General features: G+C 55.2%; 1 protein-coding gene across 1 annotated transcript in view; it reads right to left on the bottom strand.

The window, feature by feature from the left end:
* Positions 1–17,879, bottom strand: part of LOC135007560 (maestro heat-like repeat-containing protein family member 1) — a gene marked incomplete at its 3' end in the record, with an annotated part of 47,477 nt that extends 29,598 nt beyond the window's left edge. Inside the window, exon 1 of the mRNA XM_063952131.1 lies at positions 17,777–17,879. The remainder of the gene's footprint in view (positions 1–17,776) is intronic.
* Between the last annotated feature and the right edge of the window lie 439 nt (positions 17,880–18,318).

Genomic DNA, 18,318 nt, shown 5'->3' with positions numbered 1-18,318 from the left:
CTGTCAGTGTGCTCTGCACCTCCCGTCACAGGTTCACGGCTGTCAGTGTGCTCTGCATCTACAATCACAGGCCTCTGGCTGTCAGTGTGCTCTGCATCTACAATCACAGGCCCCCGGCTGTCAGTGTGCTATGCACCTCCCGTCACAGGCCCCCCGGCTGTCAGTGTGCTCTGCACCTCCCGTCACAGGCCCCCGGCTGTCAGTGTGCTCTGCATCTACAATCACAGGCCCCCGGCTGTCAGTGTGCTCTGCACCTCCCGTCACAGGCCCCCCGGCTGTCAGTGTGCTCTGCACCTCCCGTCACAGGCCCCTGGCTGTCAGTGTGCTCTGCACCTCCCGCCACAGGCCCCCGGCTGTCAGTGTGCTCTGCACCTCCCGTCACAGGCCCCTGGCTGTCAGTGTGCTCTGCACCTCCCGCCACAGGCCCCCGGCTGTCAGTGTGCTCTGCACCTCCCGTCACAGGCCCCCGGCTGTCAGTGTGCTCTGCATCTCCTGTCACAGGCCCCCGGCTGTCAGTGTGCTCTGCACCTCCAGTCACAGGTCCCCGGCTGTCAGTGTGCTCTGCACCTCCCGTCACAGGCCCCCGGCTGTCAGTGTGCTCTGCACCTCCCGTCACAGGCCCCCGGCTGTCAGTGTGCTCTGCACCTCCCGCCACAGGCCCCCGGCTGTCAGTGTGCTGTCACAGGCCCCCGGCTGTCAGTGTGCTCTGCACCTCCCGTCACAGGCCCCCGGCTGTCAGTGTGCTCTGCACCTCCCGTCACAGGCCCCCGGCTGTCAGTGTGCTCTGCACCTCCCGTCACAGGCCCCCGGCTGTCAGTGTGCTCTGCATCTCCTGTCACAGGCCCCCGGCTGTCAGTGTGCTCTGCACCTCCCGTCACAGGCCCCCGGCTGTCAGTGTGCTCTGCACCTCCCGCCACAGGCCCCCGGCTGTCAGTGTGCTGTCACAGGCCCCCGGCTGTCAGTGTGCTCTGCACCTCCCGTCACAGGCCCCCGGCTGTCAGTGTGCTCTGCACCTCCCGTCACAGGCCCCCGGCTGTCAGTGTGCTCTGCATCTACAATCACAGGCCCCCGGCTGTCAGTGTGCTTTGCACCTCCCGTCACAGGCCCCCGGCTGTCAGTGTGCTCTGCACCTCCCGTCACAGGCCCCCGGCTGTCAGTGTGCTCTGCACCTCCCGTCACAGGCCCCCGGCTGTCAGTGTGCTCTGCATCTACAATCACAGGCCCCCGGCTGTCAGTGTGCTCTGCACCTCCCGCCACAGGCCCCCGGCTCTCAGTGTCCTCTGCACCTCCCGTCACAGGCCCCCGGCTGTCAGTGTGCTCTGCACCTCCCGCCACAGGCCCCCGGCTTTCAGTGTGCTCTGCATCTACAATCACAGGCCCCCGGCTGTCAGTGTGCTCTGCACCTCCCGTCACAGGCCCCCGGCTTTCAGTGTGCTCTGCATCTACAATCACAGGCCCCCGGCTGTCAGTGTGCTCTGCACCTCCCGCCACAGGCCCCCGGCTCTCAGTGTGCTTTGCACCTCCCGTCACAGGCCCCCGGCTGTCAGTGTGCTCTGCATCTACAATCACAGGCCCCCGGCTGTCAGTGTGCTCTGCACCTCCCGCCACAGGCCCCCGGCTCTCAGTGTGCTTTGCACCTCCCGTCACAGGCCCCCGGCTGTCAGTGTGCTCTGCACCCCCCGTCACAGGCCCCCGGCTGTCAGTGTGCTCTGCATCTACAATCACAGGCCCCCGGCTGTCAGTGTGCTCTGCATCTACAATCACAGGTCCCCGGCTCTCAGTGTGCTTTGCACCTCCCGTCACAGGCCCCCGGCTGTCAGTGTGCTCTGCACCTCCCGTCACAGGCCCCCGGCTGTGATGGGAGGTGCAGAACACACTGACAGTTGGGGCCAGAGATGGACGGTCACAGAGCGCACTGACAGCCTGTTGTGGGAGGCGCACACTGACTGCTGGTGACACACTCACAGGGACTGGGGCAGCGGCTCTGTGGTGTCAGTTCTGCATTTACGTTTATTTGTGGCTCTTTATTGTCCAGATGAATCGGAGGGTGCACAAAATGGAAGGATTATTTTGGGGTGCTGTCCCCTGCCATGAGCATATTGAAGGTGCTGGGAATATTTTACCGGTCCCAGCCTCTTCTGGTATTATTTTGTGGGTGCTGGCCCCCTCTGGGATTATTTTGGGGGGGTGCTGTCTCCATCTGGGATTATTTTTGGGGTGCTGGTCCCCTCTGGGATTATTTTGAAGTGCTGGCCCCCTCTGGGATTATTTTGGGAGTGCTGGCCCCCTCTGGGATTATTTTGGGGGTGCTGGCCCCTCTGGGATCATTTTGGGGGTGCTGCCCCCCTCTGGGATTATTTTAGGGGTGCTGGCCACTTCCGGGATTATTTTTGGGGTGCTGGCCCCTGCTGGGGCTATTTAGTAGCTGTGTTATTTCGGCAGTGAGCTGTGCAGGACACATTCCTGCTACTAGTCCAGCACTAGTCCTCTCTGCGCCAGCTTTGGCGGTGGAGTCCTGGCACAGATCTCACTCTCCTCTGGCAAGCGGATTTTAGGGTCAGATCTGGAGGATTACGTCGCTGAGTTTCTCCATCCAGCCCCCTCTATGCCTTCCAGTCATTAATGCAGCGGCTCTCTACAGCACCCTAGTGGTTAGACACAGCACTCACAATCTGATGTCATCTCAATGTCTCTCTGACCTAATACATACTAAAAATAGAAGATTTCACCAGATGTCAGACTGTTACCATGATGTCACCTGCTCTCAGATATGTACAGACCTGGCAGGAAGCCGCTGCTCTTCCTACCCCAGTGCAGGGCAGATAGAATTAACACTTCATGTAACCTGCACATTGTCTCAGCGCTGCAGGACGGCGATCTGCTCTTCTCCATCTGTGTCCTGCAGTCTCATTACTAGAACAGAGACGACACAATTATATGATCACCCTCCCACACTGGCGCCCCAGGACCTGCATCTACTCTCCCCTATAGCGCTAGTCTCTCCTGACTGGCCAAACCCGTCCAGCTGAGAACATGGAACAGAGATGGAGAAGAGCAAATCAGCAGCCGGCAGCGAGAAGACAATCCGCTCATTAATACGCAGCGCGCAGGACACAGTTCCACCTCTCTGATACCCTAATTACAGCACATTCATATACACTGACCCTACAGCCACCCGCATATTACACCCTACTCCTAACCCACACACAGCCACCCGCATATTACACCCTACACCCACCCCACACACAGCCACTCGCATATTACACCCTACACCCACCCCACACAGCCACCCGCATATCACACCCTACACCCACCCCACACACTGCCACCCGCATATTACACCCCACACACACAGACACCCACATATTACACCCTACCCCACACACACACACAGCCACCCGCATATTACACCCTACCCCACACACACAGCCACCCGCATATTACACCCTACACCCACCCCACACACAGCCACCCGCATATAACACCCTACACCTACCCCCCACACACAGCCACCAGCATATTACACCCTACTCCTAACCCACACACAGCCACCAGCATATTACACCCTACTCCTAACCCACACACAGCCACCCGCATATTACACCCTACACCCACCCCACACACAGCCACTCGCATATTACACCCTACACCCACCCCACACAGCCACCCGCATATCACACCCTACACCCACCCCACACACTGCCACCCGCATATTACACCCCACACACACAGACACCCACATATTACACCCTACCCCACACACACACACAGCAACCCGCATATTACACCCTACCCCACACACACAGCCACCCGCATATTACACCCTACACCCACCCCACACACAGCCACCCGCATATAACACCCTACACCTACCCCCCACACACAGCCACCAGCATATTACACCCTACACCTATCCCACACAGCCACCCACATATTACACCCTACACCCACCCCACACACACAGCAATCCGCATATTACACCCTACACAGCCACCCGCATATTACACCCTACCCCACACACACAGCCACCCGCATATTACACCCTACACCTTCCCCACACACACAGCAATCCGCATCCTACACAGCCACCCGCATATTACACCCTACCCCACACACACAGCCACCCGCATATTACACCCTACCCCACACACACACACAGACACCCGCATATTACACCCTACACCCAACCCCACACAGACATCCGCATCTTACACCCTACCCCACACACAGCCACCCGCATATTACACCCTACCCCACACACACAGACACCCGCATATTACACCCTACCCCACACACAGCCACCCACATATTACACCCTACACCCACCCCACACACACAGCAATCCGCATATTACACCCTACACAGCCACCCGCATATTACACCCTACCCCACACACACAGCCACCCGCATATTACACCCTACCCCACACACACACACAGACACCCGCATATTACACCCTACACCCAACCCCACAGACATCCGCATATTACACCCTACCCCACACACACAGACACCCGCATATTATACCCTACACCACATACACAGCCACCCGCATATTACACCCTACACCACATACACAGCCACCCGCATATTACACCCTACCCCACACACACACAGCCACACGCATATTACACCCTACCCCACACACACAGCCACCCGCATATTACACCCTACACCCACCCCACACACAGCCACCCGCATATAACACCCTACACCTACCCCCCACACACAGCCACCAGCATATTACACCCTACACCTATCCCACACAGCCACCCACATATTACACCCTACACCCACCCCACACACACAGCAATCCGCATATTACACCCTACACAGCCACCCGCATATTACACCCTACCCCACACACACAGCCACCCGCATATTACACCCTACACCTTCCCCAGACACACAGCAATCCGCATCCTACACAGCCACCCGCATATTACACCCTACCCCACACACACAGCCACCCGCATATTACACCCTACCCCACACACACAGCCACCCGCATATTACACCCTACACCCAACCCCACACAGACATCCGCATATTACACCCTACCCCACACACAGCCACCCGCATTTTACACCCTACCCCACACACACAGACACCCGCATATTATACCCTACACCACATACACAGCCACCCGCATATTACACCCTACACCACATACACAGCCACCCGCATATTACACCCTACCCCACACACACACAGCCACACGCATATTACACCCTACACCCACCCCACACACAGCCACCCGCATATTACACCCTACACCTAACCCACACACAGCCACCCGCATATTACACCCTACACCACACACACAGCCACCCGCATATTACACCCTACACCACACACACAGCCACCCGCATATTACACCCTACACCTACCCCACACACACAACCACCCGCATATTACACCCTACACCCACCCCACACAGCCACCCGCATATTACACCCTACACCAACCCCACACACACAGACACCCACATATTACACCCTACCACACACACACACACACACAGCCACCCGCATATTACACCCTACCCCACAAACACAGCCACCCGCATATTACACCCTACACCCACCCCACACACAGCCACCCGCATATTACACCCTACACCTGCCCCACACACACAGCCACCCGCATATTACACCCTACCCCACACACAGCCACCCGCATATTACACCCTACACCCACCCCACACAGACACCCGCATATTACACCCTACCCCACACACACAGCCACCCGCATATTACACCCTACACCTACCACACACACACAACCACCCGCACATTACACCCTACACCCACCCCACAGCCACCCGCATATTACACCCTACACCCACCCCACACACAGCCACCCGCATATTACACCCCACACACACAGACACCCACATATTACACCCTACCCCACACACACACAGCCACCCGCATATTACACCCTACCCCACAAACACAGCCACCCGCATATTACACTCTACACCCACCCCACACACAGCCACCCGCATATTACACCCCTACACCTGCCCCACACACACAGTCACCCGCATATTACACCCTACACCCTACCCCACACAGACACCCGCATATTACACCCTACCCCACACACACAGCCACCCACATATTACACCCTACCCCACACACACAGACACCCGCATATTACACCCTACACCCACCCCACACAGACACCCGCATATTACACCCTACCCCACACACACAACCACTCGCATATTACACCCTACCCCACACACACACACCCGCATATTACACCCTACACCCACCCCACACAGACACCCGCATATTACACCCTACACCACATACACAGCCACCCGCATATTACACCCTACACCACACACACAGCCACCCGCATATTACACCCTACACCTACCCCACACACACAGCAATCCGCATATTACACCCTACACAGACACCCGCATATTACACCCTACCCCACACACACAGCCACCCGCATATTACACCCTACCCCACACAGACACCCACATATTACACCCTACCCCACACACACACAGCCACCCGCATATTACACCCTACCCCACAAACACAGCCACCCGCATATTACACCCTACACCCACCCCACACACAGCCACCCGCATATTACACCCTACACCTGCCCCACACACAGCCACCCGCATATTACACCCTACCCCACACACAGCCACCCGCATATTACACCCTACCCCACACACACAGACACCCGCATATTACACCCTACACCTACCCCACACACACAACCACCCGCATATTACACCCTACACCCACCCCACACAGCCACCCGCATATTACACCCTACACCCACCCCACACACAGCCACCCGCATATTACACCCCACACACACAGACACCCACATATTACACCCTACCCCACACACACACAGCCACCCGCATATTACACCCTACACCCACACACAGCCACCCGCATATTACACCCTACACCTGCCCCACACACACAGCCACCCGCATATTACACCCTACCCCATACACAGCCACCCGCATATTACACCCTACACCCTACCCCACACACACAGCCTCCCACATATTACACCCTACCCCACACACACCCGCATATTACACCCTACACCCACCCCACACAGACACCCGCATATTACACCCTACCCCACACACACACAACCACCCGCATATTACACCCTACCCCACACACATACACCCGCATATTACACCCTACACCCACCCAACACAGACACCCGCATATTACACCCTACACCACATACACAGCCACCCGCATATTACACCCTACACCACACACACAGCCACCCGCATATTACACCCTACACCTACCCCACACACACAGCAATCCGCATATTACACCCTACACAGCCACCCGCATATTACACCCTACCCCACACACACAGCCACCCACATATTACATCCTACCCCACACACACAGACACCCGCATATTACACCCTACACCCAACCCCACACAGACACCCGCATATTACACCCTACCCCACACACAGCCACCCGCATATTACACCCTACCCAACACACAGATACACACCCGCATATTACACCCTACACCCACCCCACACAGACACCCGCATATTATACCCTACACCACATAAACAACCACCCGCATATTACACCCTACACCACATACACAGCCACCCGCATATTACACCCTATGCCACACACACAGCCACCCGCATATTACACCCTACACCCACAGACACCCGCATATTACACCCTACCTCACACACACAGCCACCCGCATATTACACCCTAACCCACACACACACACCCGCATATTACACCCTACACCCACCCCACACAGACACCCGCATATTACACCCTACACCACATACACAGCCACCCGCATATTACACCCTGCCCCACACACACAGCCACACGCATGTTACACCCTACCATATACACAGCAACCCGCATATTACACCCTACACCCACCCCACACAGACACCCGCATATTACACCCTAGCCCACACACACAGCCACCCGCATATTACACCCTACCCCACACACACAGACACCCGTATATTACACCCACCCCACACTGACACCCGCATATTACACCCTACACCACATACACAGCCACCCGCATATTACACCCTACACCTACCACACACACACAACCACCCGCATATTACACCCTACACCCACCCCACAGCCACCCGCATATTACACCCTACACCCACCCCACACACAGCCACCCGCATATTACACCCCACACACACAGACACCCACATATTACACCCTACCCCACACACACACAGCCACCCGCATATTACACCCTACCCCACAAACACAGCCACCCGCATATTACACCCTACACCCACCCCACACACAGCCACCCGCATATTACACCCCTACACCTGCCCCACACACACAGTCACCCGCATATTACACCCTACACCCTACCCCACACAGACACCCGCATATTACACCCTACCCCACACACACAGACACCCGCATATTACACCCTACACCCACCCCACACAGACACCCGCATATTACACCCTACCCCACACACACAACCACCCGCATATTACACCCTACCCCACACACACACACCCGCATATTACACCCTACACCCACCCCACACAGACACCCGCATATTACACCCTACACCACATACACAGCCACCCGCATATTACACCCTACACCACACACACAGCCACCCGCATATTATACCCTACACCTACCCCACACACACACAGCAATCCGCATATTACACCCTACACAGACACCCGCATATTACACCCTACCCCACACACACAGCCCCCCGCATATTACACCCTATCCCACACAGACACCCACATATTACACCCTACCCCACACACACACAGCCACCCGCATATTACACCCTACCCCACAAACACAGCCACCCGCATATTACACCCTACACCCACCCCACACACAGCCACCCGCATATTACACCCTACACCTGCCCCACACACAGCCACCCGCATATTACACCCTACCCCACACACACAGACACCCGCATATTACACCCTACACCTACCCCACACACACAACCACCCGCATATTACACCCTACACCCACCCCACACAGCCACCCGCATATTACACCCTACACCCACCCCACACACAGCCTCCCGCATATTACACCCCACACACACAGACACCCACATATTACACCCTACCCCACACACACACACAGCCACCCGCATATTACACCCTACACCCACCCCACACACAGCCACCCGCATATTACACCCTACACCTGCCCCACACACACAGCCACCCGCATATTACACCCTACCCCACACACAGCCACCCGCATATTACACCCTACCCCACACAGACACCCGCATATTACACCCTACCCCACACACACAGCCACCCACATATTACACCCTACCCCACACACACCCGCATATTACACCCTACACCCACCCCACACAGACACCCGCATATTACACCCTACCCCACACACACACAACCACCCGCATATTACACCCTACCCCACACACACACACCCGCATATTACACCCTACACCCACCCCACACAGACACCCGCATATTACACCCTACACCACATACACAGCCACCCGCATATTACACCCTACACCACACACACAGCCACCCGCATATTACACCCTACACCTACCCCACACACACAGCAATCCGCATATTACACCCTACACAGACACCCGCATATTACACCCTACCCCACACACACAGCCACCCGCATATTACACCCTACCCCACACAGACACCCACATATTACACCCTACCCCACACACACACAGCCACCCGCATATTACACCCTACCCCACAAACACAGCCACCCGCATATTACACCCTACACCCACCCCACACACAGCCACCCGCATATTACACCCTACACCTGCCCCACACAGCCACCCGCATATTACACCCTACCCCACACACAGCCACCCGCATATTACACCCTACCCCACACACACAGACACCCGCATATTACACCCTACACCTACCCCACACACACAACCACCCGCATATTACACCCTACACCCACCCCACACAGCCACCCGCATATTACACCCTACACCCACCCCACACACAGCCACCCGCATATTACACCCCACACACACAGACACCCACATATTACACCCTACCCCACACACACACAGCCACCCGCATATTACACCCTACACCCACACACAGCCACCCGCATATTACACCCTACACCTGCCCCACACACACAGCCACCCGCATATTACACCCTACCCCATACACAGCCACCCGCATATTACACCCTACACCCTACCCCACACACACAGCCACCCACATATTACACCCTACCCCACACACACCCGCATATTACACCCTACACCCACCCCACACAGACACCCGCATATTACACCCTACCCCACACACACACAACCACCCGCATATTACACCCTACCCCACAAACACAGCCACCCGCATATTACACCCTACACCCACCCCACACACAGCCACCCGCATATTACACCCTACACCTGCCCCACACACAGCCACCCGCATATTACACCCTACCCCACACACAGCCACCCGCATATTACACCCTACCCCCCACACACAGACACCCGCATATTACACCCTACACCTACCCCACACACACAACCACCCGCATATTACACCCTACACCCACCCCACACAGCCACCCGCATATTACACCCTACACCCACCCCACACACAGCCTCCCGCATATTACACCCCACACAGACACCCACATATTACACCCTACCCCACACACAGCCACCCGCATATTACACCCTACACCCACCCCACACACAGCCACCCGCATATTACACCCTACACCTGCCCCACACACACAGCCACCCGCATATTACACCCTACCCCACACACAGCCACCCGCATATTACACCCTACACCCTACCCCACACAGACACCCGCATATTACACCCTACCCCACACACACAGCCACCCACATATTACACCCTACCCCACACACACCCGCATATTACACCCTACACCCACCCCACACAGACACCCGCATATTACACCCTACCCCACACACACACAACCACCCGCATATTACACCCTACCCCACACACACACACCCGCATATTACACCCTACACCCACCCCACACAGACACCCGCATATTACACCCTACACCACATACACAGCCACCCGCATATTACACCCTACACCACACACACAGCCACCCGCATATTACACCCTACACCTACCCCACACACACAGCAATCCGCATATTACACCCTACACAGACACCCGCATATTACACCCTACCCCACACACACAGCCACCCACATATTACACCCTACCCCACACACACAGACACCCGCATATTACACCCTACACCCAACCCCACACAGACACCCGCATATTACACCCTACCCCACACACAGCCACCCGCATATTACACCCTACCCCACACACAGATACACACCCGCATATTACACCCTACACCCACCCCACACAGACACCCGCATATTATACCCTACACCACATACACAACCACCCGCATATTACACCCTACACCACATACACAGCCACCCGCATATTACACCCTATGCCACACACACAGCCACCCGCATATTACACCCTACACCCAGACACCCGCATATTACACCCTACCTCACACACACAGCCACCCGCATATTACACCCTAACCCACACATACACACACACCCGCATATTACACCCTACACCCACCCCACACAGACACCCGCATATTACACCCTACACCACATACACAGCCACCCGCATATTACACCCTGCCCCACACACACAGCCACCCGCATGTTACACCCTACCATATACACAGCCACCCGCATATTACACCCTACACCCACCCCACACAGACACCCGCATATTACACCCTAGCCCACACACACAGCCACCCGCATATTACACCCTACCTCACACACACAGACACCCGCATATTACACCAACCCCACACTGACACCCGCATATTACACCCTACACCACATACACAGCCACCCGCATATTACACCCTACCTCACACACACAGCCACCCGCATATTACACCCCACACAGACACCCACATATTACACCCTACACCACACACACAGCCACCCGCATATTACACCCTACCCCACACACACAGCCACCCGCATATCACACGCTACACCCACCCCACACAGACACCCGCATATTACACCCTACACCACACACACAGCCACCCCGCATATTACACCCTACCCCACACACACAGCCTCCCGAATATTACACCCTACCCCACACACACAGTCACCCGCATATTACACCCTGCCCTACACCCCCCCCCCCGCATATTATACCCTATCCCACACACACATCAACCCGCATATTACACCCTACCCCACACACACAGCCACCCGCATATTACACCCTACCACACACACACAGCCACCCGCATATTACACCCTACACCCACCACACACACACAGCTACCCGCATATTACACCCTACCCCACACACACAGCCACCCAGATATTACACCCTACACCCACTACACACACAGCCACCCGCATATTACACACTACCCCCCCACACACAGCCACCCGCATATTACACCCCACACACACAGACACCAACATATTACACCCTACCCCACACACACACAGCCACCCGCATATTACACCCTACCCCACAAACAGCCACCCGCATATTACACCCTACACCCACCCCACACACAGCCACCCGCATATTACACCCTACACCTGCCCCACACACACAGCCACCCGCATATTACACCCTACCCCACACACAGCCACCCGCATATTACACCCTACACCCACCCCACACAGACACCCGCATATTACACCCTACCCAACACACACAGCCACCCACATATTACACCCTACCCCCACACACACAGACACCCGCATATTACACCCTACACCCACCCCACACAGACACCCGCATATTACACCCTACCCCACACACACAACCACCCGCATATTACACCCTACCCCACACACACACACCCGCATATTACACCCTACACCCACCCCACAGACACCCGCATATTACACCCTACACCACATACACAGCCACCCGCATATTACACCCTACACCACACACACAGCCACCCGCATATTACACCCTACACCTACCCCACACAAACAGCAATCTGCATATTACACCCTACACAGCCACCCGCATATTACACCCTACCCCACACACACAGCCACCCGCATATTACACCCTACCCCACACACACAGACACCCGCATATTACACCCTACACCCAACTCCACACAGACACCCGCATATTACACCCTACCCCACACACAGCCACCCGCATATTACACCCTACCCCACACACAGATACACACCCGCATATTACACCCTACACCCACCCCACACAGACACCCGCATATTATACCCTACACCACATACACAACCACCCGCATATTACACGCTACACCACATACACAGCCACCCGCATATTACACCCTATGCCACACACACAGCCAACCGCATATTACACCCTACACCCACAGACACCCGCATATTACACCCTACCTCACACACACAGCCACCCGCATATTACACCCTACCCCCCCCCCCCCCCGCATATTACACCCTACACAGACACCCGCATATTACACCCTACACCACATACACAGCCACCCGCATATTACACCCTATGCCACACACAGCCACCCGCATATTACACCCTACACCCACAGACACCCGCATATTACACCCTACCTCACACACACAGCCACCCGCATATTACACCCTACCCCACACACACCCGCATATTACACCCTACACCCACCCCACACAGACACCCGCATATTACACCCTACACCACATACACAGCCACCCGCATATTACACCCTGCCCCACAAACACAGCCACCCGCATGTTACACCCTACCATATACACAGCCACCCGCATATTACACCCTAGCCCACACACACAGCCACCCGCATATTACACCATACCCCACACACACAGCCACCCAGATATTACACACTACACCCACCATACACACACACAGCCACCCGCAAATTACACCCTACACCCACCCCACACAGCCACCCACATATTACACCCTACACCTACCCCACACACACAGCCACCCGCATATTACACCCTACCCCACACACACAGCCACCCGCATATTACACCCTACACCCACCCCACACACACACACACACAGCCACCCGCATATTACACCCTACACCCACCCCCCCCCCCCCACACACACACACACACACAGCCACCCGCATATTACACCCCACCCCACACCCGCATATTACACCCTATCCCACACACACAGCCACCCGCATATTACACCCTACCACACACACACAGCCACCCGCATATTACACCCTACACCCACGACACACACACAGCCACCCGCATATTACACCCTACCCCACACACACAGCCACCCAGATATTACACCCTACACCCACTACACACACACACAGCCACCCGCATATTACACACTACCCCCCCACAAACAGCCACCCGCATATTACACCCTATCCCACACACACAGACACCCGCATATTACACTCTACACCCACCCCAGACACACGACCATCCACACATTACACCCTACACACACAGCCACCCGCATATTACACCCTACCGCACACACAAAGCCACCCGCATATTACACCTTACCCCACACACACATCCACCCGCATATTACACCCTACATCTAGCCCAAACAGACACCCGCATATTACACACTACCCCACACACACAGCCACCCAGATATTACACCCTACACCACACACACAGCCACCCGCACATTACACCCTACACCACACACACAGCCACCCAAATATTACACCCTACACCACACACACAGCCACCCGCATATTACACCCTACACCCACACACACAGCCACCCGCATATAACACCCTACCCCACACACACACACACACACAGCCACCCAGATATTACACCCTACACCACACACACAGCCACCCGCATATAACACCCTACCCCACACACAGTCACCCAAATATTACACCCTACACCCACACACAGACACCCAGATATTACACCCACACACACAGCCACCCGCATATTACACCCTACACACAGCCACCCGCATATAACACCCTAACCTACACACACAGCCACCCAGATATTACACCCTACACACAGCCACCCGCATATTACACCCTACACCCACCCCACACACACAGCAACCCACATATTACACCCACCCCACACACACTGCCACCCGTATATTACACCCACCCCACGCACACAGCCACCCGCATATTACACCCTACACCTACACCACACACACAGCCAGCCGCATATTACACCCTACACCTACCCCCCACACACAGCCACCCGCATATTACACCCTACACAGACACCTGCATATTACACCATACACCTACCCCACACGCACAGCCACCCGCATATTACACCCTACACCTTCCCCACACACACAGCCACCCGTATATAACACCCTACACCTACCCCACACACACAGCCACCCGCATATTACACCCTACCCCACACACACAGCCACCCGCATATTACACCCTACACCTACCCCACACACACAGCCACCCGCATATTACAACCTACCCCTCACACACAGCCACCCGCATATTACACCCTACACCTTCCCCACACACACAGCCATCCGCATATAACACCCTACACCTACCCCACACACACAGCCACCCGCATATTACACCCTACCCCACACACACAGCCACCCGCATATTACACCCTACACCTACCCCACACACACAGCCACCCGCATATTACACCCTACACCTACCCCACACACACAGCCACCCGCATATTACACCCTACACCTACCCCACACACACAGCCACCCGCATATTACACCCTACCCCACACACACAGCCACCCGCATATTACACCCTACACCTACCCCACACACACAGCCACCCGCATATTACACCCTACCCCACACACACAGCCACCCGCATATTACACACTACACCACACACACAGCCACCCGCATATTACACCTTACACCCGCCCCCCACACACAGCAACCCGTATATAACACCTTCCACCGGCCTCAGGTTATATTTTGGCATACGCCCGCCTGTGGGATGGGACAGGATACACTGCGGACATTAGCACATACAGCATTGTATAGGCTGAGCAGCATTACAGATAGGAAGACAGGTCACCGGCTGCTCTGTACATACCACACTCTCCATCAGGTAACTGCTGCCGCAGATTCCACGCTGGATGATGCATGGCGGAGATACAGACCCCCCCCCCCGCCGACCAGGTTAGCGATAGTGCAGCATGAAAGGGTTAGTGATGAAAAGCAGCATTCTGCAGTCTGATCAAACCCACAATCTGCCCCAGTTGTTCTCTACCTGCCCCCATCACATAAAGCCGTCACTGTTCTCAATCCTTCAGGAACAGGATATCCTACCCACTAACAGATATTAATACGTATTCTATAGGACCATGGACTCATTCTGACCGAGGATGTATCATGGCCCAGAATGTTATGCTCCTGTGACCCGACCCTAAACTACTATCTTATCTGCTTGTATTACCCCTCCCCGTAACAGTGCCAGTAACCACCTACTGCCCACTACTGACACTGAGCTCCCTCCTCCCCACCATACTGTCCCCATAATCCCCTCTCCCCCTATTGTCACCTAAACACCTCGTCCCCCATAGTGTCCCCTCAACCACCTCCTCCCCCATTCAGACCCCCCTAGCCTCTCTTCCCCCTGCTGTCCCCTCAATATCCTTCTCCCCTCCTACTGTCCCTTCAACCCCGTCCTCCCTCTACTGTCCACTCAACCTTCTCTTCTCCCAATCTGTCCCCTCAACCTTCTCCTTCCCCTACTGTCCCCTCAACCCCCTCCTCCCACATTCTGTCCCCTCAACCCTCTCATTGCCCATACTGTCCACTCAACCCTTTCCTTCCCCCTACTGTCCCCTCAACCCCCTCCTCCCACATTCTGTCCCCTCAACCCTCTCATTGCCCATACTGTCCACTCAACCCTTTCCTTCCCCCTACTGTCCCCCTCCACCTTCTCTTCGCCATACTGTCCCCTCAACCCTCTCCTTCTCCCTAATGTTCCCTCAACCCTCTCATTGCCAATACTGTCCACTCAACCCTTTCCTTCCCCCTACTGTCCCCTCAACCTTCTCTTCGCCATACTGTCCCCTCAACCCTCTCCTTCTCCCTAATGTTCCCTCAACCCTCTCATTGCCCATACTGTCCTCTCAACCCTTTCCTTCCCCCTACTGTCCCCTCAACCTTCTCTTCGCCATACTGTCCCCTCAACCCTCTCCTTCTCCCTAATGTTCCCTCAACCCTCTCATTACCCCTGCTGTCCCCTCAGCCTCCTTTTTCCCCCTAATGTCCACTCAACCCTTTCCTTCCCCCCTACAGTCCCCTCAACCTTCTCTTCCCCCTACTGTCCACTCAACCCTCTCCTTCTCCCTAATGTCCCCTCAACCCTCTCCTTTCCTCTACTGTCCTTTCAACCTCCTCTCCCCTCAAACCCCCCTACTGTCACCTCAACCTTCTCCTCCCCCATACTGTCCCCTCAACCTCTTCCTCCACTACTATCCCTTAAACGCCCCCCACCTCCCTGTAAATTCCCCTCCATCCCTCCACCTCTACTATCTCAATACACCACAACTCATCATCCCTCCTTCCCTGTTCCCTCCTCCCCACTGTCTACTCTTACTACCCGGTCAGTGCTCCTACTCTGCTCCTGCCCATGAAACCCCTCGCTCAGTATAGGAAGCAGAGCAGAGACAGAGAGATCAATAGTATAAATGCTCTGCACTGTACCTTGGACTCTACCTTTATCCCCAGAACCTGAGGGGTAAACCAAGAGAACAGAGGTGTTAGAGCCAGGGCCGTCACAGCACAGGGAATGAATGTGGCAATATTTAGACTACGGAGGGCTGTAATACATGTTCTGCACAGTGTTTATGTACGGCAAATATAATACATGTTCTGCACAGTGTTTATGTACGGCAAATATAATACATGCTCTGTACAGTGTTTATGTACGGTAAATATAACACATGCTCTGTACAGTGTTTATGTACGGCAAATATAATACATGCTCTGCAGAGTGTTTATATACAGTAAATATAATACATGCTCTGCACAGTATTTATATACGGTAAACATAATACATGCTCTGCACAGTTTATATACGGTAAATATAATACATGCTCTGCACAGTGTTTATATACGTAAAATATAATACATGCTCTGCACAGTGTTTATGTACGGTAAATATAATACATGCACTGCACAGTGTTATGTACGGTAAATATAATACATGCTCTGCACAGTGTTTACATACGGTAAATATAATACAT

Source organism: Pseudophryne corroboree, unplaced genomic scaffold, assembly GCF_028390025.1.
Source record: "Pseudophryne corroboree isolate aPseCor3 unplaced genomic scaffold, aPseCor3.hap2 scaffold_2188, whole genome shotgun sequence".
Lineage (NCBI taxonomy): Eukaryota > Metazoa > Chordata > Amphibia > Anura > Myobatrachidae > Pseudophryne > Pseudophryne corroboree.
Note: the sequence above shows the minus strand (reverse complement) of the source record. Positions and strands in the feature narration are given on the sequence as shown.